Raw genomic sequence first — 27,685 nt, 5'->3', positions numbered from 1 at the left:
AATCTCCTATAACACATATCAAAACAATCCACAAATATCATTGCCTAAACTTGTACAACAAAATTCACATAGGTTGTCATCCTTAGAAAACCTCCATGAAAATATATATATCCAGCACGAAATGCTTCTAGATAGTCCTATCACCTGTAATAAAAATGACAATGGAACAGATTAAATTTAATTTATAACCTTCAACAAATTGCAGACTTCAAGTGAATGTACGCTAAAGTCTCTCATAAGAATCGTAAGTAATTTTTAACCTTCGCTTGATGACGTGTTTTGTTTTGTTTTTGTATCTTTGTTAGTTTCGCAGGAAATAAGGCGGATTTTGCACCAAGGTTAGATTGTGAGGCCGAGTTGGACGTTGCCATGGGAAAAAACGTTGCTGTTTTTAGCCCAAAATCAACCCGAAACGCATCGAAACGGACCCGAACAGGGCCAGCACCAAGGGAGGCCTGCCCAGAGCCCAAATAAGTTGGGTCGGAGCCTAGCCAGCTTTCTCATAAGTCTGGGCCGGCCTTTATATGTCTGCTACGGCACCGTTTTGTCTCGCCACCTCGATTTCTGTGTTTTTTGTATTTTTCCGCAGTCCCACATCGAAAAATCAACGTTTTTCCTCCGCGAATTCAACCTATATTAACCCCTTGCCTCCCTACTTTTCAATCAGTAATGATACACACACAGCAAATGTGCATAGATTTTGTGCACAGATTTTTTGTGGGGCCCACTACGGGTCCCACACAAATAATCCAAGTCGTTCATTAAATGTAAAACATTTTTTCAAGGTCCCCCCACCAAAAATCAGCTCAATCCGATATCTATAAGTGTTTGATTCAATCATTTAACTTTTCATTATCTTGAGATTCGAATGAAAAGTTAAATGATTGAATCAAGCATCTATGAGTATCGGATTGAGCTGATTTTTTGCGGGGGCCCTTGAAAAAATGTTTTACATTTAATGAACGGTTAGGATTATTTGTGTGGGACCCGTAGTGGGCCCCACAAAAAATCTGTGTACAAAATCTGTGCACATTTGCTGTGCGTGTAGCATTACTGCTTTTCAATTCATTCAAAACTTTCGTTCAATTCACCTGAGAGCCAATTGAAGTTTCCTTGAATTCGAGAAGTTAAGCTTTCTCTACGCCGTTAAGCTGCCGGGGCTTCTTGCATTTTGTTCAAGTTTTCATACTTCGGCAACTCGTATTAACTTTCGTTCTTTAATAAAGTTATTCTTTGTTACTTATTTTATTCATATCTTCTATCTATTTTTGTATTTAGATGCATGTTTCAGCTTAGGGTTTCTTTTGTTTCCTATTTAATTATGAGTGAATAGTCATATAAGTAGAGTCACGGAGCGATTAGCACGCATTAGACAGGTCAGACATGTCTTGCTCCTATTTCGAAATAATAATGAAAATCCAATTTTAGGTTAGTAAAGCACTTCTGTTAAACAAACCCGGGCATTGTTGGAGCCCAGGTGAATGGGGGAATGGGAGACCAAAACTCGTTCTCCGCTGTGCATTGATAAACGGTGACCATAAGGTTTTGCATCTTTTGGGATATCTTTTTCTCTCTAAAGTCGAACGTTTTCAAGAACAACGAGTGAACAGATAAGTCCAGGACTGGTTGCGAGTGATATGAACCCTACAACCATATCTCCTTTTTAATTATTTGAAAAAAACCAAACAATTTCCTAGGTTTTAGTTAATCTCAACCAATCAACAAGGGGTGGCTGCTTGTGACCTTAAAGTGTGCCGTAATAAGAATGCCCCAAGCGTAGGGTTAGGTCGGTTGAAAGCATAATAATACCCGGAAGTCCGAGATCGAATCCACAGGAAGCGCATCCATAACTTGTTTCAGAGATTAGCTTGCGTAGAGATTTTAGCGTTAGGACCGCCAACCAAACTTCAGTGTTGAGACGGCCAACTGAAGGATTTAGTTAACTAGCTACTCAACCTAACTACGGCTTTTTAACTGGAGATTAAACTAAAGGCTAAGTTTAGGGATAATTAACATTCATAACGTAAGGATAAACTCGATTCTTCTATTCTTAACAAAGGTATTAAACATGACTAGGGCTCTTTTCGTTCATTTTGACAAACACAAAGAGGGACATAGCTCCAAACATCAAATGTGGCAAATAGCTTAGCTCTTGCCTACATTTAATCAAAAAGATTAACACTTCTAAGTTTTGGTACATAAAATTAGTCCTAAGAGCATCCGCAATGGGGATAATCAAAATCAATAACCAAAATGTGCCACGTCAGCATTTGATTATCCATTTAGTACATAATCAAACTTAACAACCTCTACCTCCACATTGATTATTTTTGCATCCCTAACAAAATAAACCCCCACAATACACAATGCACATATATACAATCGCAAACGAGTTCCAATCACGCATCCAACCACACCAAATTATTTGTCTCAATGAGACGATTCTAATGTGGGGTGTTCTTGAGTTATTAAGTTTTAAGTTTAATTATTGAGTTTTGGTTATTGGTAAAAGTTGTTAAGTTTGATTATTGAATAGATGAAATTTGATTATTTGCTAAAAGACTTGTAACTTTGCTTATTACAATGTGGAGTATTTTTTTGAACATTGTTGTTAAATTTGCTTATCCACACTCATTTGCTTATTACAATGTGGATGCTCTAAGCCATGTTTAAGCTAGAAAACAGGATTTTACAAGAGAAGAACAAGCCGCATCCTTGGTTACGAAACGTTAACCATCCCACAACATAACCTTACTACACTACTCACTCATATTGAAAGGGGCAACGAAATGAGCAAGGGTAAACATAAGGAAAATATCAAACATTGAGTAAATTCGAAATAAACACAAGATCCTCGAAGAGAATGAGATTCCTTACAACTTTAATGAAGGTGAAATGTTTAGGAAGTAAATGGATCGTACCTAAAATCCTTGTTCAAGACATGAATGAGGAGAGAAGTGAGAGCTCTATTAATGGAGGTAGAGAGAGAAAGTGCAAAAGTAAAGGTAACCTATCCAAATTAGGTCTGGGGATATTTATAGCCCCTTAAAAATAAGTTATTAAGGTCCTAAATGTCCCTAGAAAGTTACAAAAGTAGGGCACAAAAAGCATATTTTTTCCAGGTTGTACCGATACCGTGAAATCCCAGTACCGGTACCATGAAATACCAGTACCGGTACAGGTCTTATTTCTCAACATTTTGGACCAAATTTGTCCAAGGTGTACAGGTACCACAAATTCGCGGTACCGGTACATCTTTGGCAGAAAACTTCCGAATTGTTTTCTTCCCTTTAACGACCCCTTTGACATCCCGAACACTCTTCGACACTTCTTTAAATGCTCATTGGGACTTGGTGGCGGGGTGCCACATGGTCTTAGCTCTTTGGATGATCCCGGGTTGTTTTCCTTGGCGTTCAAAATGCCTAATTTTCCACCTTTAACCTGTAAGGGCCAAAAACGCCAACTCCGCGCAATATCATTCAAAATAAGCGAGTTACGCACGAGAGAGAGAGAGAGAGAGAGAGAGAGAGAGAATTGGTATTGATAAGCCCACTTAAATACACGATTTAGGGCTTATCAGTGGCTACCTAAGAGCCGGTTTAATTAGTAATAATCCGAGTTTTTGATCAACACACATCACTGTCTCTGTGAATTCGACTCCGATTTTACAGGATATTGTGCTACGTCAGTCTTTGTCCTATGCTTCGGCAACCCATTATTTTAGGACTAGGATTCCGTCAAGCAGTCCACCACATTACTTGGGCCCAATATGCATTCAATAACTCATATCCACCTAAAAGGCTAAGCCTTGTAAGTGGTGAGTCATCCAATTGTATATTAAGATCCAACTCTTTTTCCATTCAGCCGATGTGGAACTCAATTATGCACACGTGTTCTAGCATAACTTCAATGCCAAGCTAGGAGACTTTGGCCTTGCACTGGCCCTAGAAACAGAAAAAAAAAAAAACCCTCGTACATTGAAGTTGAGGGCGTTCCAAGAACAATGGGGTACATGGCCCCTAAATACTTGCGCACAGGCAAGGCCACCGAGTAGTCCGATGTATATGCTTTTGGTGCAATTATGTCGGAAGTGGTTTGTGGGCATAGGCCAGCTACCTAGGAGCCAAATTGGCAAGTACAATTCCTTAGTACATTGGGTCTGGGCCTTGCATCGCAAAGGCTGGTTACTTAAGGCAGTGACGCAACAAAATTCACAAGAAACTAGTTGCGTACTAATCTAAACGAGATTAATGTTAAAGTCCATGGGGTACATGGCCCTTGAATACTTGCGCACAGGCAAGGCCACCGAGTAGTCTGATGTATATGCTTTTGGTGCAATTATGTTGGAAGTGGTTTGTGGGCATAGGCCAGCTAGGAGCCAAATTGGCGAGTACAATTCCTTAGTAGATTGGGTCTAGGCCTTGCATTGCAAAGGCTGGTTACTTAAGGCAGTGACGCAACAGAATTCACGAGTAACTAGTTGCGTACTAATCTAAACAAGATTAATGTTCAAGTCCATGAACGAATTCTTGAGTCCACAAGAAGAATGAGATAAACTCATAATTTTATTGATAATTGAATTAATTGACCCTTAAGCTTATATCCTTATTTATAATAATAGGAGTTCTAATAATAAGGCAACTACTTAGAGTAGAGATCAAGCAAAACAATTACTTGGAAACCAATACCATAATAAAAATAAAAATAAAATCTCAAAGGAAATAACATCTCCAAGGGAATAATAAATCGTACCAAAACTAGGAAATAGAAAAATAAGAAACGTGCAGCTAGAGTAGAGACCAAGCAAAACAATTACTTGGAAACCAAGACCATAATAAAAATGAAAATAAAATCTCCACGGGAATAATAAATCCTACCAAAACTAGGAAGGGAAATAATTTTGTCACTCCCTTTTTTGTTAACGTCACTCCCCTGCAAGTGTATTTTTTGCATCAAAAATACACTTGCAGGGACGTAGCGTAAACAAAAAAGGAAGTGGCAAAATCAGCAGCCAATTAGGAAATAAAAAAATTAGAGACGTGCCAAATAGGAAGCACAAATATAATTTTCTAATAATATTATTCCAAAATAAAATTTTACAAAATACAATAAAAAAATCTTACGATCTTGTCCTACATCAGTCAGTGGACAGTAGGTTCAGGAAGGACTATGCTGTGGAGAAGGCCGAAACACTTTTGCTTCTGGGCCTGGCTTGTTCGCATTCGAGAGCGAGTGAAAGGCCCAAAACTCAGGAAATTGCTCAGATCCTATTGGGCTTGATGCCTGTGCCCCACGATTGTTCTTTACATCATCACAGCGTTCACACGATGGATCAGGTTCGGCACCACTGGCCATCGACCTAGAAAACAATTATGCTAGCTAGCTAGGAAAACAAATTCATTTCGGCTATGACTCGGCTAGGCAATAACATACTTTTACTCCTTTGACAATAATCTTGACTAGTTGTTTCTTTTGTGCATTTTTCAGTGTCCATAGTTTTCTGTCATGTCAAACTAATTGCTTGACTTCTAGATAATCATAATTTTAGGTTATGATGAAATTGGGAGGCTAAATTACTTCAGTTAGTCCCTGTATATATAATTCCTTGAATATATGAATCTATTTGTTGTTGAGATCGAAAGTTGTCCAAACATATGGCATTATATATTATGAACACGTTCAACTCCTCATCGATTTAAATCAAGCATATAACTCGTCTTTTGTGCAATCTTTCCTGTATTATATATATATATATATATATATTGTATTTATAAGTGAGATAAATTGGTTAAAGATATATATGTGGGGACCCTATGGGGGTGGGGTGTTGGGGAGATGGGGACTTGAGTGGATTAGAATCATCATATGGGTGTGGGTAAGCGTTTGTCACGTTTGACTGGAAAACCACTGATCATTCTGAAATACCAGAAATTTCACCTAACATTCCGGACTTAGAGCATCCGCAATGGGAATAATCAAAATCGATAACCAAAATGTGCTACGTCAGCATTTGATTATCCATTTAGCTCATAATCAAACCTAACAAACTTGATCTCCACATTAGTTGTTTTTGTATCCCTATAAAAAAAAACCCCCCACAATACGCAATGCATCTATTTTCAATTGCAAACGAGTTCCAATCACGCACCCGATCACACCAAATTATTCGTCTCGATAAGACGATTCTAATGTGAGGTGTTTTTTAATTTTTTAGTTTTGAATTTGGTTATTGGGTTTGGTTATTGAATTTTGGTTATTGGTAAAAGTTGTTAAGTTTGGTTATTCAAAGGTCAAAATTTAATGAGTTGCTAAGAGATTGCTAAGTTTGGTTATTACAATGTAAGCACTTTTTTGAGCAAACATTGCTAACTTTAGCAACCTTTTAGTTTTGATTATTACATTGTGGATGCTCTTAGTTCTTTGCCGAGAAACCTTAGCCCTCCAAAAGTGAAGATTTTCTTGTGAATGGCATGCCAAAGCAAGATTGCGACTAGATCAATTTTGAGCAGTAGGAACATAATGGTTGGAGTAGATGAAACAGCTCTGTTTTGCCCATTTTGTTTGCTGGAATTGGAAATCCCAGTGCATGTTCTACTCTCTTGTCCGTTATCGACGGCCATCAGGTCAAGAATAGCTGATTGGTGAAACATAGTTTGGGTGGCTCCTTCAAATTTGGTGGATTTATCTTCCTGGTGGTTCTCTTCTCATTTCAAAAATTTGGAGAAACATCTCTGGGAGTGTTGATTCTATGCAACCCTATGGTCTATTTGGATTGTAAGGAATGACGCTATTTTCAATAATAAAATTGTGGATCGCAATCATTTGGAAGAGTTAATCAAAACAAGAGCAGCTATGTGAATCAAAGTCAAATTTGATATAAAAGTGTGTACGGTAAAAGATATCAAATCAAACATTGACGGTGTTAGAAGACTCATTATTTAGGTGTCTTTTTTGGGTGTAACTTTCCTTTTATTTTCCTTCTCCTTTTAGGGTTGTGGTGAACTTTCTCGTTCTCTCTTCCCTTTTACTCGATGTACCCTCTTCGAGTTTAATAAAAAAAAATTTCGCCGAGAAAAAAGAAAAGAAAAGAAATTTCACCAAACACACAGGGCTGGCTTACTCAACGGCCGAATTGGTTGGTCTACGTGCTTATATAGACATAAAACGACACCACTTACGACTTTCGGACAACCAAAAAAATAAAAGGCCCAGCTAAATACAATTGCGAATTTACTACATGTAACCAATTTATAAGAAGGAATCCAAAAATTTCCTCTTATGAATTGGCTAGGTGTAGCAAATTCGCAGTTGTATTTAACAACACCCAAAATAAAAAGAAAAGAAAAAAGACACGACTGGTACACCCCTACACTAGTATTTATTGTTGAGGGAAATTTTATACAAAATACTACTCCCTCCGTCCCTTTTTAAGTATCTCGTTTCATAACTTCAACTTATTAAGAAAAAAATATCATTATTATACATTTTACATCAATTTACGACCAAAATGAAAAAAGGCAAATTTTATCATTATACTTTTTACTCACTAACTTTTCAAAATGAAATCTACTTTTATGACCAAAATGAAAAAAGGCAAATTTTCGTAGTCGTCCCTCTAGTTTTATGGTTGTCTCAATTTCGTCCCTCTAGTTTCAATTGTCTCAATTTTGTAGTTTATTTTACGTTCCAAATTGGTAAAATCGTTAACATCGTTAATGAAACTAACGGGAAAATATGATTAAAAAATTAAGTGCTCCAATTTTTAATCTGGTTGAACCAATGCGAAGATCTTATTTTTTTGATCATTTTATCTTAGATGGTTTAATGAATTTTTGGCTCAAAAATCTTTCAACGAGCACCCGATAACTCTTTATTTAGTTTTAAGATTCTCTTAGGGTGCTCATTGAAAGGTCTTAGAGCCAAAAATCCATTATGACCATTTAAGATAAAATAATTTAAAAAATAAAATTTCTGCACCGGTTCAAACAGATTAAAAATTGGAATACTTAATTTTTTAACTACATTTTTTAATATATAAACAGTGTAAAAAAATAAGTGTTCCAATTTTCAATCCGTTCGAACTGGTGCAAATATCTTATTTTTTTGATCATTTTATCTTAAATTGTCATAATGGATTTTTGGCTCTAAGGCCTTTCAATGAGCACCCTAAGAGAGCCCTGAAACTAAATAAGGAGTCTTCAGGTGCTCGTTGAAAGGCCTTAGAGCCAAAAATTCATTACGATCATCTAGGATAAAATAATCAAAAAATATAAGATTTTTGCACCGGTTCAACCGGATTGAAAATTGGAGCACTTAATTTTTTAATCATATTTTTCCGTTAGTTTCATTAACGGTGTTAACGATTTTACCGATTTAGAACGTAAAACAAACTACAGAGACGAAATTGAGACAATTGAAACTAGAGGGACGAAATTGAGACAATCGTAAAACTAGAAGGACGACTACGAAAATTTGCCCAATGAAAAATGTACCAACTTTTACCCACTAATTTTACAAAATTGATACTTATTAATGGACAGTCTAAATGGAATATTAGACATTAAAAAGAGGGCGGAGGGAGTATAAAATTCCTAGTAGTAGTATTTGACACCAGTTTAAAATTGGGTCTGGAATGTTCAATTTGATCAACTAAAACCTTCTACATTTTCAGTTCTAACAATTCTAACTGTTAGATTAATACTAGGTGGGCGGCCCGTGCCAGCACGAGGTGTCTCATGCCTGGTATTTGGACGAGGTGTTTTATGTGTGTTTGGACTTTGGTGTGGTGGCGTTTTAAGAGCTCAATTTGTTACGTGTGTTTGGACTTTGGTGTGGTGGCGCTTTAAGAGCTCAATTTGTTGTCCAAGGAGTCTTTATATATTTACAACAGTTTTAAGCCTTATACATCTTCATTTCCAACCATTGGCACTAACACCTTCACTTACCCAATACTCACTTGAAAAATCCCAAAACACCCAAGAAAATGTATCATTATTTACACTATCTCACGTGCTCACAAAAAATACATCTGGAAGCGAACCAACCCTAAACAAGCACAAATAGTTCACTTAGACCACAAAGTTGACAAGGGCAAGCTCTTATCATGTTCGACCTAATGTTTCCCTACAAAAATGGGAGGAATTAAAGTAAAGCAAATCTGTTTTGATTTTCATCTTTCCATCACTAAAGGAAATGAAACATTAATGGGGGCATGATACGTGAAAATTGCAAACAATTTAGTACTTGCAGATGGGAAAGAAGATAAACTTTTCTTTGATCAACAACAGGAAGAACCTAAACCTCTATTATTGTTTTGACTCATAGAACCAAGGGACAATAATTGTGATGTCACGAGACAAATTAAAACTTAAGTTTCTATTGGTTCATCAAAACGAGGCATGGCACATGTCTCCACGTAACAACGGAAAGATAAAATGGGCATTGCAGTAAAGAAGCATACATTTGAATGCATCGTAGGCTGAAAAGATAACATCATTTGTCTCCTTCCCACCCATGCAAGGGACATTTGCAATAACTTCGCCAGTAGCAGGGAACCTGCCACACCAAGAGGAATAGGGTTAGTTAGAATAGGCATAGTTGGCAGAAACAATGAAAGAAATTGTGTAGAAGTGAAAAGGGCGAGGGAGAGAGAGAGAGTATGAACCAAAGATTATTCCAGCATCTCAACCAAGCAAAGAGATTAAGGTACTATGTGACTTTTCATATACAATATGCAATGTGAATAATGTAAATATGAAGGTAGAACACAATGAGCAGGCACTTCCGATGGAGAACAATAACTCCGATAATAGGCAACTTAAAGAACTTTGTTCTTTCCCTCTTTCACTTTATTACTAAGGAAATAAATATAAGCAATTCCAAAAGCAGAAAAGTGACACGTTGTGGACCCATCTACGTGAACAATTCCATCGCAATCCCCCAGGTCACTTCTTACTGATTTATGATATATCTCATGTAAAACAGACAAGACCTAGCTGATATCAGCATAATTTGACTGAATATCAATGCGAACATAAAGGAATATGGACAAAACAAAGGATTAGGTATTGCTGGAGTATCAATCCAGTCCCTATTTAATACCCAAATGAAAGAAAAGATCCTTCCAACAACATTTCAGAAACTTTAAATCAACTTTAATACACATGTAGAGCACTAAAACTTAATCCAGCCTACAACTACAGTTTCTGCGAAGATACAAATCAACCATAGCCTATCAGCCTCAAAGGGAAACAAAAGAGAGACCTTAATGGTTTTCCCATCATATGCATCAGTCCATTTTCCCGCAATATCACATTAGTAGATTAGCCATGGTTAAAGTTGTGCGTTAAGCCATTAAATGATACTAATTGATGATACTTGCATTGGTTTGTTTCTGAGGCCCATATTCATTTACATATTATTTTTTAGAGCTGAAACATGAGCTGAATTAGGTTTTGTTGTCGTAGAACGTAGAAAGCCAAAGACAGCACTTATTTTTAACTCATGCTTTTCGCCATTTCATTGTATTGTTTCATTGCGTATTTATTTATGAAGTTACTTGGTTTATATCAATTTCTATTGTTTTGCTGGCATATTCTTCAGACTCATGGGTCAAAGAATATAATGAAACAGTAAATGTTGGATCATAAGGCTCGGTTTTGTTTGGTTTGGTTAGTAAATGTTAGATCAAGGAAGTAATTATCCGACATTGGTGTTCCTTCATTGCCTTGCCTTGTAGAGCTTTTAGACATTTGACATAGACCATATAGACATGAGATACTATGAAGGCATATCTCACCTTAGAATCTACATTAAAGCTCAAAGAAACATTGTTATTGAGGCCCTTTGTACACATAATAAATCAACAATGCAAGTATGGTTATTTAATTCAGTGATAAGTGCTACCACTTCGGACTGAATAATGGCTGTTTGAGCAAGCGACACATGCATGCATGGTCTTAGAGATTTTGTTACTCAGTCTCAGTAATTTACTGCCTTGAACCTTCCAGTGTAATTGAATTTGCATGCCCCACTCTTAGATGCAATTACCTATGTAACTTTTGTTTCCCTTTGCACTATTACAAATAATAAGAGGTTCACAATATCGGGAGTCACTTTGTTTTAATTTTTACCGTTTCCAGAGTAATAAACTGTTTGGTCTTTACAGCCGCTTCCCCTCTATCTGGTATGCCTGAGTTCTCTCACCTTCCCTAGGGTCAATGATTTTTATCAAGAGACCTAGAAATAGAGTCAGAGAGATTTTCAAAGGAAATGTGATTGGTGAGGGAAATAATATGGAGTTGTTTACTGTATCTATATGGTTAATGGGACTGTTGTGGCTGTTAAGAAGCTCCTCAACAATCTGTATTTTTTCACACAAGCATTTGAGTTGCTTTTAAGCTTATGGTACTCCCTTCTTGTGTTAATCATAGGGGAGAAGCAGAGAAGGAATTCAGGGTGGAAGTTCAGGCTATTGGTCATGTGCGGTGTAATAACTCAGTTAGACTTCTGGATTACTGTATTGAAGGAACTCACAGGTACCAAATTCCTTGCAGCCCTGTCTATGTTTTAGCTTTATTATCATTAGAATTAGATGGTACTTCAAAATGCAGATGAGGAATAGACAAAAAAGGCAAACCTAGCCTCGGCATTGCTTAAATCTTTCATTACAGTTGAAAAATATGGCTACGGCCTATGAGCAAGTCCTCAGTAAGAGTACACTTGTGGGAAAAAATTATAAGTTTCCACATACAAATTAGATTTGCTATTTCCAAGACATCCCAATGAAAAATCCCACTAAACGGGATAATTATACTTACAGTTGTACATAAATCCCCAATTCACCTACACCCTCACAATAATGAGATCGAAAATACAAAAACACAAACAAATCTGTGAGAGACTATGCAGGTAAATTAGATAACCAAGGTGTCACATAATACCTTCTAAGAGGGTGAAGGACCAAAGTTGTTTACTCTCCAACACGGATGTAGGCACACTCTGATTTGTTTTCTTTACTCTTTTTTTCCTCGGAATGGGACTGTTCTTCCTACTTTGAAACACCACCAAACATCATCAGTTTTCTTCTCGCAAAACATAAATCTATGTGCTATTGACATGAAACCAACTCTTTCTCTCCAAATTCTGAACTACAAGGTCTCAAAGTGTTTTACAATTCGCATTCATGAGGGGTATTGGGATTTGAGACTAACAACGTCAAACACAGCCCAGCTACAACATCCAAACTTCCTCTAATTGGACCATGATATGGTGATACCATAGCTAAATTAGCAAAAAGAACATTAATTATCCTCAACCAGAGCATTAACAGCTATACATACATATAAACACGCATAATGTGCGCCCATTACTAGCATACCCCATGATTCCTCCGCATATATGGGATCGTGAAGCAAAAATCAAGCATTTTGACCAAGTGGGGTCTCACTTGAATCGAGTCTTGGATAAGGGTTTTTAAGGGATCAAGAAGACGGGAATCTTTATTAAGAGTCAAATTTGCAGGAGGCAAGAAAACTTACCCAGCGACCACGATTTTTGACGACGACGACCTTCGCCGGAGCCAACGAATACAACGGCAACGCAATAGCTTTGAAGGCGGAGAGGGAGAATAAGCGAGAGCTACAGTGGCTCGTCACTCCCAGTGAACCACTGTAGCAAAGGGGGAAGTGGTGAGGACGATGGCGTTTCTGCTGGGTTCCGTTTCCGGCCCCGCCGCTCGGCAAAGCGCCCCAATCGAAGGAGTACCGCCGTGCAGCTCGCCCAAAAGCACTCTCTCTCTCTCTCTCTGTTTTCCTCTAACCAGAAGAAGAAATAGAAAAGGGAAGACGTACGTGGCCTGATATGGTTCACATTTTTCCGCCTGGGTCGGAAAGACCAAATTACCCTGCTTCACAAACCTAATGGATACCCAATTGAGGGGCAAATGTGTCCGATTTTGAAAATTGGCAAGCCATCAATTTGGCTTTCAACGTTTTTAGTTTTAAAAAAAAAAGCTTTAGAAATAGATATAATAAATAAATTGTATCGCGATTGATTGAGATTGTAATTAGAATGATTTTCTTCCATAGTTAAATTAGTATGAATTTCTTTCATAGTTAGGCTTTCTCTCTTGTATAAATAATACTTATATGGTGAAATTCAATTCAATAAAATATTTTTTCTCTCTTATTTTACACTAGCCATCTGTCATTGTAGGATGAAATAACTAAAAGACATATAATCCATCAAGGTCTCTTTAATTATCAAGAGTTTTTTTAATCCATAATTCTAATTAGTTATCGTAACGAATCATATCACTTCATTGACTTATCGGATAGTAGAGTTTCACATGTACAAAACGTGGAGACTAATGGGCCACACGAAAAAAACTAACATTTCCTACCAGCTACTTGTTTGGTACTCCGTATGTTGGAGTAAGAAATCCAAAGATTTCCATCTTTCCCTATTTCTTTTCATTATTTTATGTATTTCAATCTGTTCTGTTTATTGAGGAGGGGGGGAATTGCTAGCGCATATTTTGTGGGTGGTGTTGTATAAAATTAACTTTTCTTGTGCTTAGGTTTCTTGCAACAGTTAAAGAGGATTGGAAGAGAAAAACTTTTTACGGAGCAACTTGCAACCCATAAATAAAGTTTACGTTGTTTAATTGCGCTCAGTTCGAATAGTTTTTTTAAAATACGGACCAATGATTGCCGAAACGAACAGCTGAAATTGCACGACTCCCTAAATTGGCTGTTTGCAGCGATTCCATAAATAAATTTCTCTCTTGGTTTCATTGCATGGTGCATACACATAGTTGTTCCCGGCCACCATCTACGACACAACGTTCTTTACGTCCCCAGACTAGCTATCGATCAGGTTGGACACCGATCTCCATCAACCCAAAAACCCAACGTAGTGGCGGCTTTAGAAATTTTTGATAGGGTGTGCAGAAATTTGTGATATGCATATACAAAGTCCGTTTCTCCTGCGGACCATCGCATTTTAAGCTAAAATGTGGACTCTCATTCTGGCCATTGGATTGTGTTTCGAATGGTCAAGATTCGCGGACAATCTGTTCGCATGGACAATCATTTTGAATGGTCAGGATTCGCAGACAATCTGTTAATCATGTTGATGCTAGGAAAGTGACTGGTCTGTCCATACGTCCATGTAAGAAAATTAGTCCACCCTTTGACAATTTTGAAAGGTTTTAATGTTTTATTGTGTACGTTTACGTAAGCATATTACACTAAAAATACAAAATTGGAAACTCATTGGATCTAGTGGAGTAATTATGAGCTCGTCTATAAGATTATAGTGTCAAAACTTACATTATATGACGCATCTGCGTATATAACTGCATACGCAAGCATACATGAGAGTACCTTTCGCAAATATTACAAAACTAAACTTCGTGATGACAGCAAGAGCGTAAAGGGGCAAGCTTTGAAGGCATGATTAACAAATCAATAAAAGAAAGAGCGTAAAATAAGGATTAGTTTTTTTTTTTTTTGATCCGCATAAAATAAGGATTAGTTTGATGCTATAACTTGTCACATGAAATAAATTATAGACTCTATATTTTATCATCACCGTCCGATTTTTAAATATCCTTACGAAAAGTAGAGTGATTTTGGCTTTGTGGGCACAAAGCTCCTTTATTAGAGCATCTCCAGGAGGCTCGCTTGGAGCTCCGGCGACGACAAACTGGCGAGAAAACCTCCGTTTTTCCGTTCCCAGCAGCCTCGGCTGGGTCTCGCCAGTTGAGCACCTCGCTCAACCACCTCGCCCAACTTAGCGAGTACGGAAGGCTCGCTTCGGCCCTCTCCCCAAAAACAGATCGGCGACGGCCTCCGACAAGTCAGATCTACTTGCTCCGGCGAAGGTAAAAACAATCGTCCTCCTCTCTCTCTCTCTCTCTCACTCACTCACGGATATGGCTGTCGTTTTGGTCGTCGCCGTCATCGGCCGTCATGGCCGTTGTCGGCTGTGGCCAGATCCGAGCAAACCCCTTGCCCTTCAAGTTTTTAGTGTTCTCTATGGGTTTGTTGATTTGTGAGCATAGAAAGAGAGAGAGGTGGATATGGCAGGTGGTGGCTGCAATGGAGGTGCCAGATGGTTTTTAGTGTTCACCATCTCTGTTTCTTCTTTTTTTTTTGGGCAAATTTCACTGACCTCCCCTGAGGTTTCTGACACGAACAGAAACTTCCCCTGAGGTTTCTGAAATGACACTGCCCTCCCCTCCTTTACCCGACAATATCAAGGGACCCCCCTGCCGTTAACTTTCCGTTAGAAAATGGATGGAAAAGGTGATGTTGTACTATACTTTTTACAATACCTACACTACTCTCATCAGACTCTTTACCCCTCTCATTTATAAAATATAAAATACAAACATTTCTACACTTTGTGCTCATTTCACTTTGAGATTTTGTCCTTATTTAAAAGGATTCATATTTGTTAATTTTCTGTCAAACTCTTGTGAATTATTGGTTCGTCTTGATAAGAGGAATTGAAAAAAGTAAAAAATTAAGACTTTTACCAAATATTTTGAGAAATTCAATATTTTAGGTAAAAGTAATAAATTTATACTCTTTTGATTCCTCTCGTTGAGACAAACCAATAATCTATAAAAATTTAACGCAAAACTAGCAAATACGAAAAAAATTCAAATATGAACAAAAACCAAAAAGCCTAAAAAACCCCACAAACAAGCCCGCACGAAAAAAAAATTTGTGGGTTTATTTGTGAGATTTTTAGGCTTTTTGATTTTTGTTCATATTTGAATTTTTTTCGTATTTGCTAGTTTTGCGTTAAATTTTTATAGATTATTGGTTTGTCTCAACGAGAGGAATCAAAAGAGTATAAATTTATTACTTTTACCTAAAATATTGAATTTCTCAAAATATTTGGTAAAAGTCTTAATTTTTTACTTTTTTCAATTCCTCTTATCAAGGCGAACCAATAATTCACAAGAGTTTGACAGAAAATTAACAAATATGAATCCTTTTAAATAAGGACAAAATCTCAAAGTGAAATGAGCACAAAGTGTAGAAATGTTTGTATTTTATATTTTATAAATGAGAGGAGTAAAGAGTCTGATGAGAGTAGTGTAGGTATTGTAAAAAGTATAGTACAACATCACCTTTTCCATCCATTTTCTAACGGAAAGTTAACGGCAGGGGGGTCCCTTGATATTGTCGGGTAAAGGAAGGGAGGGCAGTGTCATTTCAGAAACCTCAGGGGAGGTTTCTGTTCGTGTCAGAAACCTCAGGGGAGGTCAGTGAAATTTGCCCTTTTTTTTTTTTGGTATTAAGATAATGTTTTAATATTTGCTTAGCCCAATTGACTTGTCTGTTGGATACCTCAGCCATTTGGTGGCTAGCTAAACCAGTTTTTGAGATAATTCCTTGCTTAAATGGCTAGAAATGGTTTGAGTTTGCTGGAGATGCTCTTATCCAAGTGAAAAGTGAAAAGTGAAAACTAGAAGTTACCCAAAAAAATGTGAAAACTAGGGAAAGGTATCAAAGCTTTACCATATCCCAGATGGGATATACTCCTGCAACCTAATCATCATATACTAAAAACCTGAAGTTGAATAAGGAAAACGAAACTAAAAAGCTGACCGGGCCCATTCTTTAGACACGGACTTGGGAGAGCTGCTGTCTCGGTCAAGGGGGCCGTGCTTCGGTCTTGCTCCAATGATCGGAAACCTTCACTTCATAGAGCTCGTCGAGTTAAACAAGTGTATAAAAAATCAGCTAGATCGGATATCATTAAGTGCCTAATCAAAACCTTTTTGTCTTGAAAAGAATGGATCCGAAACACTGGATCAAATCTACTAGAATCCATTATTGACAAGTTATATGTGTTCCGATTATGCACTTAATGATATCCGATCAAACTGATTTTTTGCATTTTACGTTCAACTTGACGAGCTCTACGAAGTGAACGTTTTCGATTATCGGGACAAGACTGGAGCGGGGCCCCCTTGACCGGGACAGCACTTTGCTGTCCCTTAAAGGTACAGGAGCTCCCCCCTGTCCGACACACCTTTAGACACAGTCCATTCACCATCTGATTTTAATTCCTTGTAGTACCACTCAAGCATCTTTGACGTTTATAATGATATTGCCAAAGGTTTAATAATTGAAAGCTCACAATACCACAGCCATGTACAGCCGTGTTCTTTATATACAAGTATGGGTAGGATTGGTTACAAGAGATAAGTACACTTTGAAACAAAATACAACTAAATGATAATGATAAAATTATAAGGCTAAAACTAATTATTCTTATCTTTATCTAACATCCCCCACAAGCTGATGGGGGCCGGGATGACACCTTCAGCTTGGAACAGAGAATGTGAAAACGGGCAGAGGATAGTCCTTTGGTAAAAATATCGGCAATTTCATCCTTTGTGCAAAGATAGTGAACAATGAGATCACCCCGAGCAACTTTGTCGCGAACAAAATGATAGTCAATTTCAACATGTTTGGTCCGCGCATGAAAAATAGGATTTGAAGTAAGATAAGTAGCCCCAATATTGTCGCACCATAGTACCGGCGGTGTTGGTAAATAAAGACCAAGTTCAAATAATAATGACTGAACCCAAGATAGCTCAGCAGTTGCGTCGGCAATGGCTTTGTATTCGGATTCAGTGGATGACCGAGCAATGGTCTTTTGCTTGCGAGAGGACCAAGATACCAGATTGTTGCCCAAATAAATCGCATACCCACCCGTGGATCTTCGATCATCTATACAACCCGTCCAATCTGAGTCGGAAAATGCTTGTAATTTTAGTTGCGATGAAGGAGAGATAAGTAAACCAAGATTAAGCGAGTGATGAAGATAACGTAAAAGCCTCTTGACTAGAACCCAGTGCTCCTCAGTAGGATTTTGCATAAATTGGCAAACCTTATTCACGGCAAATGAGATGTCCGGTCGTGTAAGAGTTAGATATTGTAGAGTACCAACGACTTGACGATACACTGTCGGATCAGCGAGAGGTTTGTCACCAAATTTTGAGGGTTTAACTGAAGCAGAAAATGGAGTGTGGACACCCTTGCAATTACTCATATTCAGTTTAGAGAGGAGATATTGAATATAACGCCTTTGCGAGAGCAAAAAACCATTGGATTGTGGAACAACCTCGATCCCCAAGAAATAATGAAGTGGCCCCAAATCTTTTAAGGAAAATGTAGAACTCAAGCGATGAATAAGAGAAGATACCATGGAAGGCTTGTTGCTTGTCACCAAAATATCATCCACATAAATTAGAACAAAAATCTGAACACCATCATGAGAATAAATAAAGAGAGATGTGTCAGTTTTGGAGGCAATGAAGCCAAGATCAAGAAGATTGGTGGTAAGTCGGTGAAACCAAGCTCGCGGCGCCTGTTTGAGGCCGTAGAGGCTGCGATGAAGTTTGCATACATGTGTAGGACGATCGGGGTCCACAAAGCCAGGTGGTTGAGACATGTAAACATCATCCTCGAGAAGACCATGCAAGAAGGCATTGTGAACATCAAGTTGTCGGATTGGCCAGCCATGAGAGATGGCTAGAGATAAAATAATCCGAACAGTAGTAGGTTTCACCACCGGACTAAATGTCTCCAAGTAATCAACACCATACTGTTGGCTAAAACCTTTTGCAACAAGACGAGCTTTATAACACTCGAGAGAACCATCCGCCTTGCGCTTGATACGGTACACCCACTTGCAACCAACAATATTCATGGTTGGAGATGGAGGAACAAGGGTCCAGGTGCCATTACGGAAAAGGGCAGTGAGTTCATCGGCCATAGCTTGACGCCAATGGGGTTTTTTATTGGCTTGAGTGAAGCAAGTGGGTTCATCTTCGGAAGTGGTGGATGTGCATGTGGTGAGGAGAGCATGGGACGATTGGGATTGTTTGTCGTGAGGACGCAAGGTCAAGGGATGGGTACAGTTGGGATGGGGACGGTTGGGACGAGTGCGTTTGGGAGGTGGGGGATTGGATAAGTCAACAACAAGTTGTAAACCAGTACAATGCGGGGAAGGAATGGAGCTCTGTAGCGGTATTGTGCTGGTTGGAATTAGTGCAACAGATTGGTTTGGTGGGACAGATGGTATTGGAGTTTTTGGAGTGGGACCAGGAGATTTTTGTGGAGGAATGGGACTCAAGGTTGGACTGTATGAGGTGGATGGAGCAGTGGTTCTACTGGTGAGGGTGGTGGGCGAAATGAGAATGGAGGATGATTGAGGAATATTTGGTGCCATAGCCCAAGGGGAATTTGGTACAGCTTGTGTTGGTTTTGGACCCAACAATGAAGGTCCAGAAAATGGGAATGAGTACTCGTCAAAACGAACATGTCGGCAATGTAAATACGACCAGAATGAATGTCTAAACATCGATACCCAAGATGGGAACTGCTGTATCCCAGAAAAACACAGGAACTTGAACGAAAATCCATCTTATGTTTTCGATACGGCCGTAAGTAAGGAATTGAGAAAAGAATAGTCGGGTAATTTGTTAAAGAGCCGACCAAATGGAGTGTGCCCAGATATAGCCGTGGATGGAAGACGATTTATGAGATACACGGCTGTCTCAAATGCGTAATGCCAATATTTTGCAGGGACCGAGCTATGAGCCATGAGAGAAAGACCAGTTTCAACAATATGGTGATGTCGGCGTTCAACCGCACCATTTTGTTGATGGGTATGGGGGCAGGGAAGTCGATGAATAACACCAAGTTTTTCAAAATAGGTGTGAATCTTACGATACTCGCCATCCCAATCTGATTGAATGTGTTTGATTTTAGAAGTAAACAAACGTTCAACCATGGCTTGAAACTTGGGGAAAATAGTGAAGACTTCAGATTTGTGCACCATGGGATAATACCATATAAACTTGGAAAAATCATCCAAAAAAAATAACATAAAAGCAATATCCATTATCCGAAAAAACAGGAGATGGACCTCATACATCTGTAAAAACAAGCTCCAAAGGAGCGCTACTTATTGATGGACTGACTCTTAGAGGCAACCTAGAAGATTTGCCAAGCTGACAAGCAGAACAGATAGAATGAAAACGACTAAAAGAGCTAGACACTTTATTCTGGCGAAGCACTTGACGGAGAGCCTCCCGGTGAGGGTGACCAAGACGTCGGTGCCAACAATCTAGCGAGACACGGTCAACTGCAAAAACAGAAGGTGGAGACGAGGTAACGGATGGAGGAGTGAACTGGTAGAGGCCATCTTTATTCTGTCCGGAGAGAAGAGTTTTCTGAGTGACCTGATCCTTGACAAAGAAAGAGGATGGGTGAAACTCAAAAAATACAGAATTATCCTTGCAAAATTGATGAACAGAGAGGAGTGATTTCGTTAGAGCAGGAACATGTAGAACATTAGAAAGCTTAAATGTGGAATTTGGAGAAGAGAGAAATGAAGTACCAACATTAGAAATGGACAAGCCCTTACCATTACCAACACGGAGTTGGTCGACACCCTGATATGGTTCAGGATGAGTTATGGTGGAGAGATCGGGTGTGACATGATGGGTGGCACCAGTATCGGGAAACCAATCATAATGGTGAGGCATACCATTATTGGAAAAAGCAGCAAGATGAGCCGAAGGAGATTGGTGGGCATGATTATACCGCTGGTTACAAGTGGATGCCAAGTGAGAAGTACCATTGCAGATTTGGCAACGCGAACGAATATCCCCATGAAAGGAGTGGGAATCCTGAGAACGGCCACCCCTACCACGCGCACGAGATTTGCCACCTGAATAAGAACCGCCACTAGAATAATAAGACCTGTTACCAGAATTAGAGACACCACGATTACGGTTATTGGAGTGGCGTTGCTGGGTAGAAGAGGAGTTATGTTGGCCTCCAATCACGAATAATAGATCCGGATGTCCTGATCGAGAGAGAGAGAGAGAGAGAGAGAGAAAGTAGAATTGTAGAAGACGATCATCGTTTCAAGGCCTACGTGGCTGCGCATGATGCTCCCACCTGGTCCATTAAGGCAAGGAGGGAAAATTACAATTACGGACATCGAACAACACTAGATGCCCCCCAATCAGGGGGTAAAATTTGAAAAATTGGGCAAATTGTGGCAAGCGAAAAATTGAACCAAAGTGATTCTTCTTATAGGAGGTTAGGATAACAAGATAAGCTTGATAAGCGAGATTATGACCCCAAAACTAACAAGAACACCAATCCTAAGGGGTAAGTCAGGTGATGAAGGCCTAAAACTTAAGAGTTTCCTCCTTTATAAGGTCGTTTGGAATCTGTCAAGTGCTATCATTTTTTTGGGGCAAATTTACAAAAAGAAAAACTCATTGGGCCAGTCCGTACGAAGTAATTGCTCGGCTTTAATTGGGCTCCCTGAAAGTGGGCAGTGGGATTGGGACCCCAGAATTAGTCGAGGTGCACGTATATTGGGCTGGACACCTGAGTTAAAAAATAATAATAAAATAACAAGATCACCTAGGTGGACCAGTCCATGAACTTTTTTTTTCTAAAGCTCTAAGAATTTTTTTTTATTAATCTTTATAAATGATTACAAAGATTAAAAGGATCAATGACACACACAAGAAGCCACCCAAGACCTAAGAGAAGGCAAAACGCGAACCGCACATCAAAAAAAGACCACAAAGATCAGTCCAAAAATTATAAGAAAGCCCCAACCGAACCAATTTAAGAACTTACAAGAACCCCCAGCTGAACCAATTCACAGAGTTGGAGAATTACTATTATGTTCTGGCCCAGTATTTATGTTTTTTTTTTTTTTGGCAATACTTGGTGTTCCGGGCGAGTGAACATCAGAAATGTCAAACAGAATGTCATAGTGGAATCCAAACAATATTTTGAATCAGATCAAGGAATATTCTTGATCATGTCGATGCTAGGAAAGTGTGTAGGATAGATCCGAAATCTGAATGGACAAATATCCCTTAAGAATAGATGTGCCGAAGAGGTTGGAATAGTCAATGGAAAAGAATAAGAGAAGTGATCTAGAAGGGTGAAGAAGAGAGCATGGGTGAATAGAGAGAGAATAGATAGTGGGGACCTTAGCGCAAGATCCCAAGGAAGAAAGACAACAGAGCCCTGAAAGGAGGATAAGACCCCCTTTAGAATCGGTGCTCACCAATTTTCTCTCTCTAGGGAATGTTCACAATGAGCTCTATATCTGGGATTTGATGAAGAGACGTTTTATATTTATAGACTACACGAGCTAATGCTTGGGCGCCAAGTGACGCGCTAGTAAAATGACACGTGTGCCTTCCGTACCCCCTGACCGTCGAGGTGTCGCTACCCTCGCAATGACCGCGAGCATGGCAGTACACGTATCCTCTTATTCGCCCTGAAATTCTCTTCTTCTTTTATAGCCACCAAGCCACTAGATCCCCTTCATTCTCGTTAGGACAAGGACGTGACTTGTTCGGTCTCGCCAGTACCGCTGCCAAGCCTCAAGGGGCCCCTTGGGTCCTACCTAAAGGCCGGAGCAGACATTAGAGTCTGGGCAAGTTGTTAGTGTATCTTGATTAAACCGAGATATCGTCTCCATTACATTGGGACCGCGCCAAGTACTTACATGTATAAACAGAGTTCTGTCCTTAAAGGAGGAATATGGGCTCGCAACCCTCATATGGGCGTAGCATAGCGATGGGTAATGCATGGCTCCCACGCGCAGGGCCACATGTTGCGCGACTGAAGTGCCACGTGGCGAGCTAGGGTTCGTCGATCAAACCGTCAACTTTGTGAAGGATGAGTACATGTGTCGCATGCCCATTGGCTAGTTAAATGGTCAACAGTTACCTCCATTGACCCTTCCTACAAAGTGCTAATAACGGAAACGAAATTGAGTAGTTTTGTGGACCACCCTTTTGGAAATTCAGTAGCTCGAAGGTCCTATTCAAGGATTTGTGGACCACGCTTTTGGAAATTCACTAAATGGAATTCATGAAGAATAGAATATCAATCGCAGAAGAAACAAACTATATTAGAACATTGAATCAGAACTTATTTCTTAATGAAAATTTGTCGTGAAATTAAATCAATCAATACCTGGAAATATATACTATATACATTGTAAACGTTCTCAACTAATTTCCCAAAAATAACCAATTTAGATCATCAAAGTAAATTCAGAAATAACTCACAAATGCATTCAACAGGGCCAAGGAAAAGGAGGATCCTCCTCCAAGTTATATACGTATGTCTTCTCTTTTTTTTTTCCAAAATGGTAGGAGTTGTATTATATCATAAAACAACCGAATACATCGAAATTGAATATCGTCTCAAGGGGAGTAAATAACCAAACAAGAGGTCTAGCTACTCAAGATCATCTACTAGAGCCTAACAACTAGACAAAATTGTTTTCCGCCGTAACGCACTATAAGAAAAATGAGAATATGTGACGAAATGTTGGTGAGGAAAGTAGATTTCGTCTCCAAATATGCCTATTTTGTGAGGAAAATATTTTTTCGTCACCAATTAAGAAGGTAGATAAATTTATGGTGAGGAAATTTTATTTTGTCACCAAAAATATCTAATCAGTAAAAGAAAAATAAATTTCGTCAGCAAAAGGGTAGAAAAAATAATATATGGTGATAAAAAAAAAAGTTTCGTCGCAAATCCGTTTCCTTCATACGTTGCACAGATACTTGCAACCATTACGTGACGAAATAGTTCCTCACAAAAGGAAAGACTTTGGGTGAGGAATTCTTTTTTGTCGTCCATTAAAGAGGGGGTTTTTTTGGGCGGGTTTTACGAGGCGGGGGCGTTCATCCACCAAAAGAAATTTGAACGGATCTCAATAAAACAAAACTATTTTAATAATCGAGGCGGTTGATTTCGTTGTGCTTATTGATTAAATCATTATTGTAAAAATTTGGCTTGATCTGGTTTAAAAAGCTCCTTGATTGGGATGCAATTTTATTTTTTGGATGATAGTTATCGTCTGATCAATTTCATTCTCGGTACGAATAATGAACTCCGTAATATGTAAAAGATAGACGGTTCGGATTGAAAAATAAAGGCTTTGGTGGAGGTCAGGTCTTGCAATCTAATACTTTTAATGCCTCGAGATGCATCAAATATTGTCCAATCAGGTGGTCGCCGATATCTGATGATTTCTGTTTTTGGTGACAACAATGGAATCAATGAGATGTGAAATCCTAATGGTTCAGATCAACCACCATAAAAATTGAGTTGGTAATGACCTTCGAATTCTATACGTTCAGTATAATTGTTAACAAACTAAATCTTGTGTTGTATTTAAACGTACGGTAGCCATTCGACTATGACACAATTACGACGATTCAGACCGTTACTCTTGTTTTCCTTTTTGATTAAATTTTTTTTCAAAAATTTATGTGTCAATCAGATTTAGAAAGCTTTTTTATCGAGACACAATATTGTTAACAAATGAGTTTTTATGTCCAATCAATTGTGTAGCGATACTCGATTAACTTCGTTTTTGGTACGAATGATGTACTCCATCATATGTAAAAGATGGAAAGCTCCGATCGAAAAAAAAGAGACTTAGCTGGGGGTAGGTGTTGCAATTTAATACTTTAATGCCTCAAATGCATCAAATGTTATTCGATCAGGCAGTTGTCGATATCCGATGATTTTCGATTGTGGTGATAATGATGGAATCAGTGAGACGTGAAATCCTAATGGTTCAGATCAACAATTATTAAAGTGGCATTGGCTGATTAAGTTAAGAATTTGTTCCTACGGAGCGACACGAGGGCACTTAATTATTTTTGGGATCCGAAATTTTATTTTACGGATTAATTAATTACTTTGGCGCTGAAAATGAATTCCCCAAATGAAAGAAAACGCCAATCCCTTCCCCTCTCTCTCTCGCGCTCTCAGCTCCTGCCTGCGTATGCCCTCAGGTGGTGGATACTCCATAGCTGAGACCTGGGTAACAGGTCGTGTCGGGTCGTGTTCGTGTCGTGTTAGTCGGGTTCGTGTCACAAATCACCCAACCCGAACCCAACCCATTTAGAATTCGTGTTTCTCGAGTCGTGTCATTTTCGTGTTTCGTGTCAGAAATGTTCAACTCTAACCCGTTAACTTCGTGTCCGGTTCGTGTCGTGTTATCGTGTCTGTTGCCTAACTCTACATAGAATTACAGATATACCATATATTATGTATATACGTTCGTGCTAATGAGTGACATAGATTAGTAACCGTGTTAGTCGTGTCAATTTCGTGTCTCGCGTGTTCAACCCGAACCCAACCCATTTAGAATTCGTGTTCTCGAGTCGTGTCATTTTCGTGTTTCGTGTCAAAAATGTTCAACCCTAACCCGCTAACTTCGTGTCCGGTTCGTGTCGTGTTATCGTGTCTCGTGTCCGTTGCCCAGCTTTAGCTGAGGTACATCTCTCTCCCTCTCTCTCTCGGACTCTCGGAACGTTACGTATGTATAGGTTCTGGACTAAGATTCTCAGTTCGGCTTTGGGATTTTGTTTGGTCGTTTAGAAATTAGGGTTTCGAAAATTGGGGGAAGGTTTAGCAGTGGTTCAATAATCTGTTCAATATTAAGCGTAGTGCCATTCTAACTTCTTTTTTATATTGTTTATCCTTGGTTCCAATTCACGTGGTACCTCATTTAGGTTTTCATTTGCTCATAATGCACCTTGCCATTATGCAACTCCAAGTGTTTAAAAATTCTGAAGTTCATAAAGATTTATCGAATTTTTTTCCTCCTCTTGTTTTTTTTAGGAAAGGGATCCCAGTGAAGGTCCTGTACCCCATCTGGATACGTGCTTGTGCATGTTATTGTCTGTCACAACACTTGCTATTTATAGTATCATTGAGGAGGAGGAAATTGCCCTGAGTAAGGAGGTTGAGTGCAGCGCCACCAGTTTAAGGAAAGAGAAATACGTTTCGCGAAAGCGCCGCAGGGATCTAGTTTCCAGCCTACAACAATTGGGTGATTACGAAGACTTGTTGGCTGCTCCCATACCTTTAATTTCAGTAGTGTTTACACCCATTTTTGGCCAAAAATCAGGAAATGGATTTACGGGTTCAAAGGTAGCCTCGAGGGTCGAGACCCTAGCCTTGAAAGACCTTACGACCAATTGCCCACGAATTAGGGCCGGTTCTTAAGAAATGATGGCCTTCCATATAGGCCTAAATCAGTCAAAGGCCTAAGGCTTGAATCAGTCCACCAGGCCTGAGTATTTCGTCCAGGCCTAACCCAAATTCCTAGAAGTAACAAAGGCCTAAGAAATGGGCCCAAATTGGTAGAAGCCTTCATTTTCTCACTAGGCTTGGGCTCAGAAAGCTTACATTGGGCAAAGGCCCATGATTTACCAGTAAGTTCAGGCCCAATTGATGAAAGGCCCACTACTTTAAGAGCATCGTTAAAGCCTTTAATGAGAATGAGGGGGCCTTAAGCTGCTCACAAGTAGCTCAAAGGCCTTAAACTGCTCACAAGCAGCTCACAAGGAGCTCAAAGGCCTTAAACTGCTCACAAGCAGCTCACAAGTAGCTCAAAGGCCTTAAGCTGCTCACAAGCAGCTCACAAGGAGCTCGAATGCCTTAAGCTGCTCACAAGCAGCTCAAAGGCCTAGAATATTCCTGATAGGCAGGTCTGGGTAAACTGCTCACAAGCAGCTCAAGGTCTGAACTGATGGGACCCCATTCTTCAGCATGAAGCAAGGCCAGAGACAGGTGGCACACATGCAGCCTTTGGGGCTGTTGGTGAATGATTCATGCAGACCTACGCAAGCTGCTCACAAGCAGCTCATCCAGGTCTGGTTAATCCTTTGTTTCTGGATCCTTCTTCCGTAAAAGATGAACCTCAGAGGATTTAGAGGGCCCACAAGTATGCAAGGTCCAATAAAATGATAAGAAAGGCCTGGTGAAGTATTGGTCTGCTGCTGTGGTGGGCCCGGAATGGCCTGGATACTGCAGAAACTGAAATTTTCTTTGCCCTTTTTCAAAGTTATATGCAGAAAAGAAGGATTTTTCAGGCCTTTACCATTTCCTTGGAGTAAAAGGCACGTTTTTATCAAAGAATAGCCTCTCATTGGAGCATTTTGAAGCAGCTCAAAAGGGACACTTGGCAGCCATGCATGAAGGCCTGTGGAAGCAGCTTGAACAGCTCAAGACCTGGAACATCTGCCTATAAATACCAGAGTTGAAGGCCTTGGCAAAGGGTCCACGACCATCAAGCCCCCGGCTTATGCAAATTTATCTTTCAATTACCTTTAGTTTCCCGTTCAATCTAGCCACCCTAGATTTTATTTCATTTCCTTGTAATCAGACTTTATTAAACCGTTAATAAAGTTCTTTTATTTCTGTTTTAGGCATTGCTCTACCTTTCTGTCCATTTTTCACACGATTAGGAAATTTTAAGTCCTTAGCCCGCAAAGGCAAACCACGAACCTCCTCACGGTCTCCACCCTTAGGCCGTGCACTTTCGTTCGATTAGAAGTCAGATTGAGGCTTTCCGGCCTTGATACAAATTTGGACTGCAATCCAGTCCTTGCATGAGGCATACAGGCCTTGATACGAATTTGGGCAGCAATCCTGCCCTGGCACGCCCGCATCAGGCCTAGAACTGCACTACTCGCTGTTCCTAGGCCAAATTGTTACTTTTTGGGAAACAATCATTGGCACGCCCAGTGGGACCCTAATCGTTTTAAGGGGTATGATCACGCCGATTC

The 27,685-nt window shown here is 39.3% G+C and overlaps 1 long non-coding RNA gene across 1 annotated transcript; it reads left to right on the top strand.

The window, feature by feature from the left end:
• Positions 1 to 8,815: 8,815 nt before the first annotated feature.
• LOC131303558 (uncharacterized) lies at positions 8,816 to 12,828 on the top strand. Its single transcript, XR_009192082.1, has 2 exons — positions 8,816 to 9,543; positions 12,523 to 12,828. It is a non-coding gene; the product is annotated as an uncharacterized LOC131303558 (long non-coding RNA).
• The last annotated feature ends 14,857 nt before the right edge of the window (positions 12,829 to 27,685 follow it).

This window comes from Rhododendron vialii, chromosome 10a (assembly GCF_030253575.1).
Source record: "Rhododendron vialii isolate Sample 1 chromosome 10a, ASM3025357v1".
NCBI classification, from domain to species: domain Eukaryota; kingdom Viridiplantae; phylum Streptophyta; class Magnoliopsida; order Ericales; family Ericaceae; genus Rhododendron; species Rhododendron vialii.
Note: the sequence above shows the minus strand (reverse complement) of the source record. Positions and strands in the feature narration are given on the sequence as shown.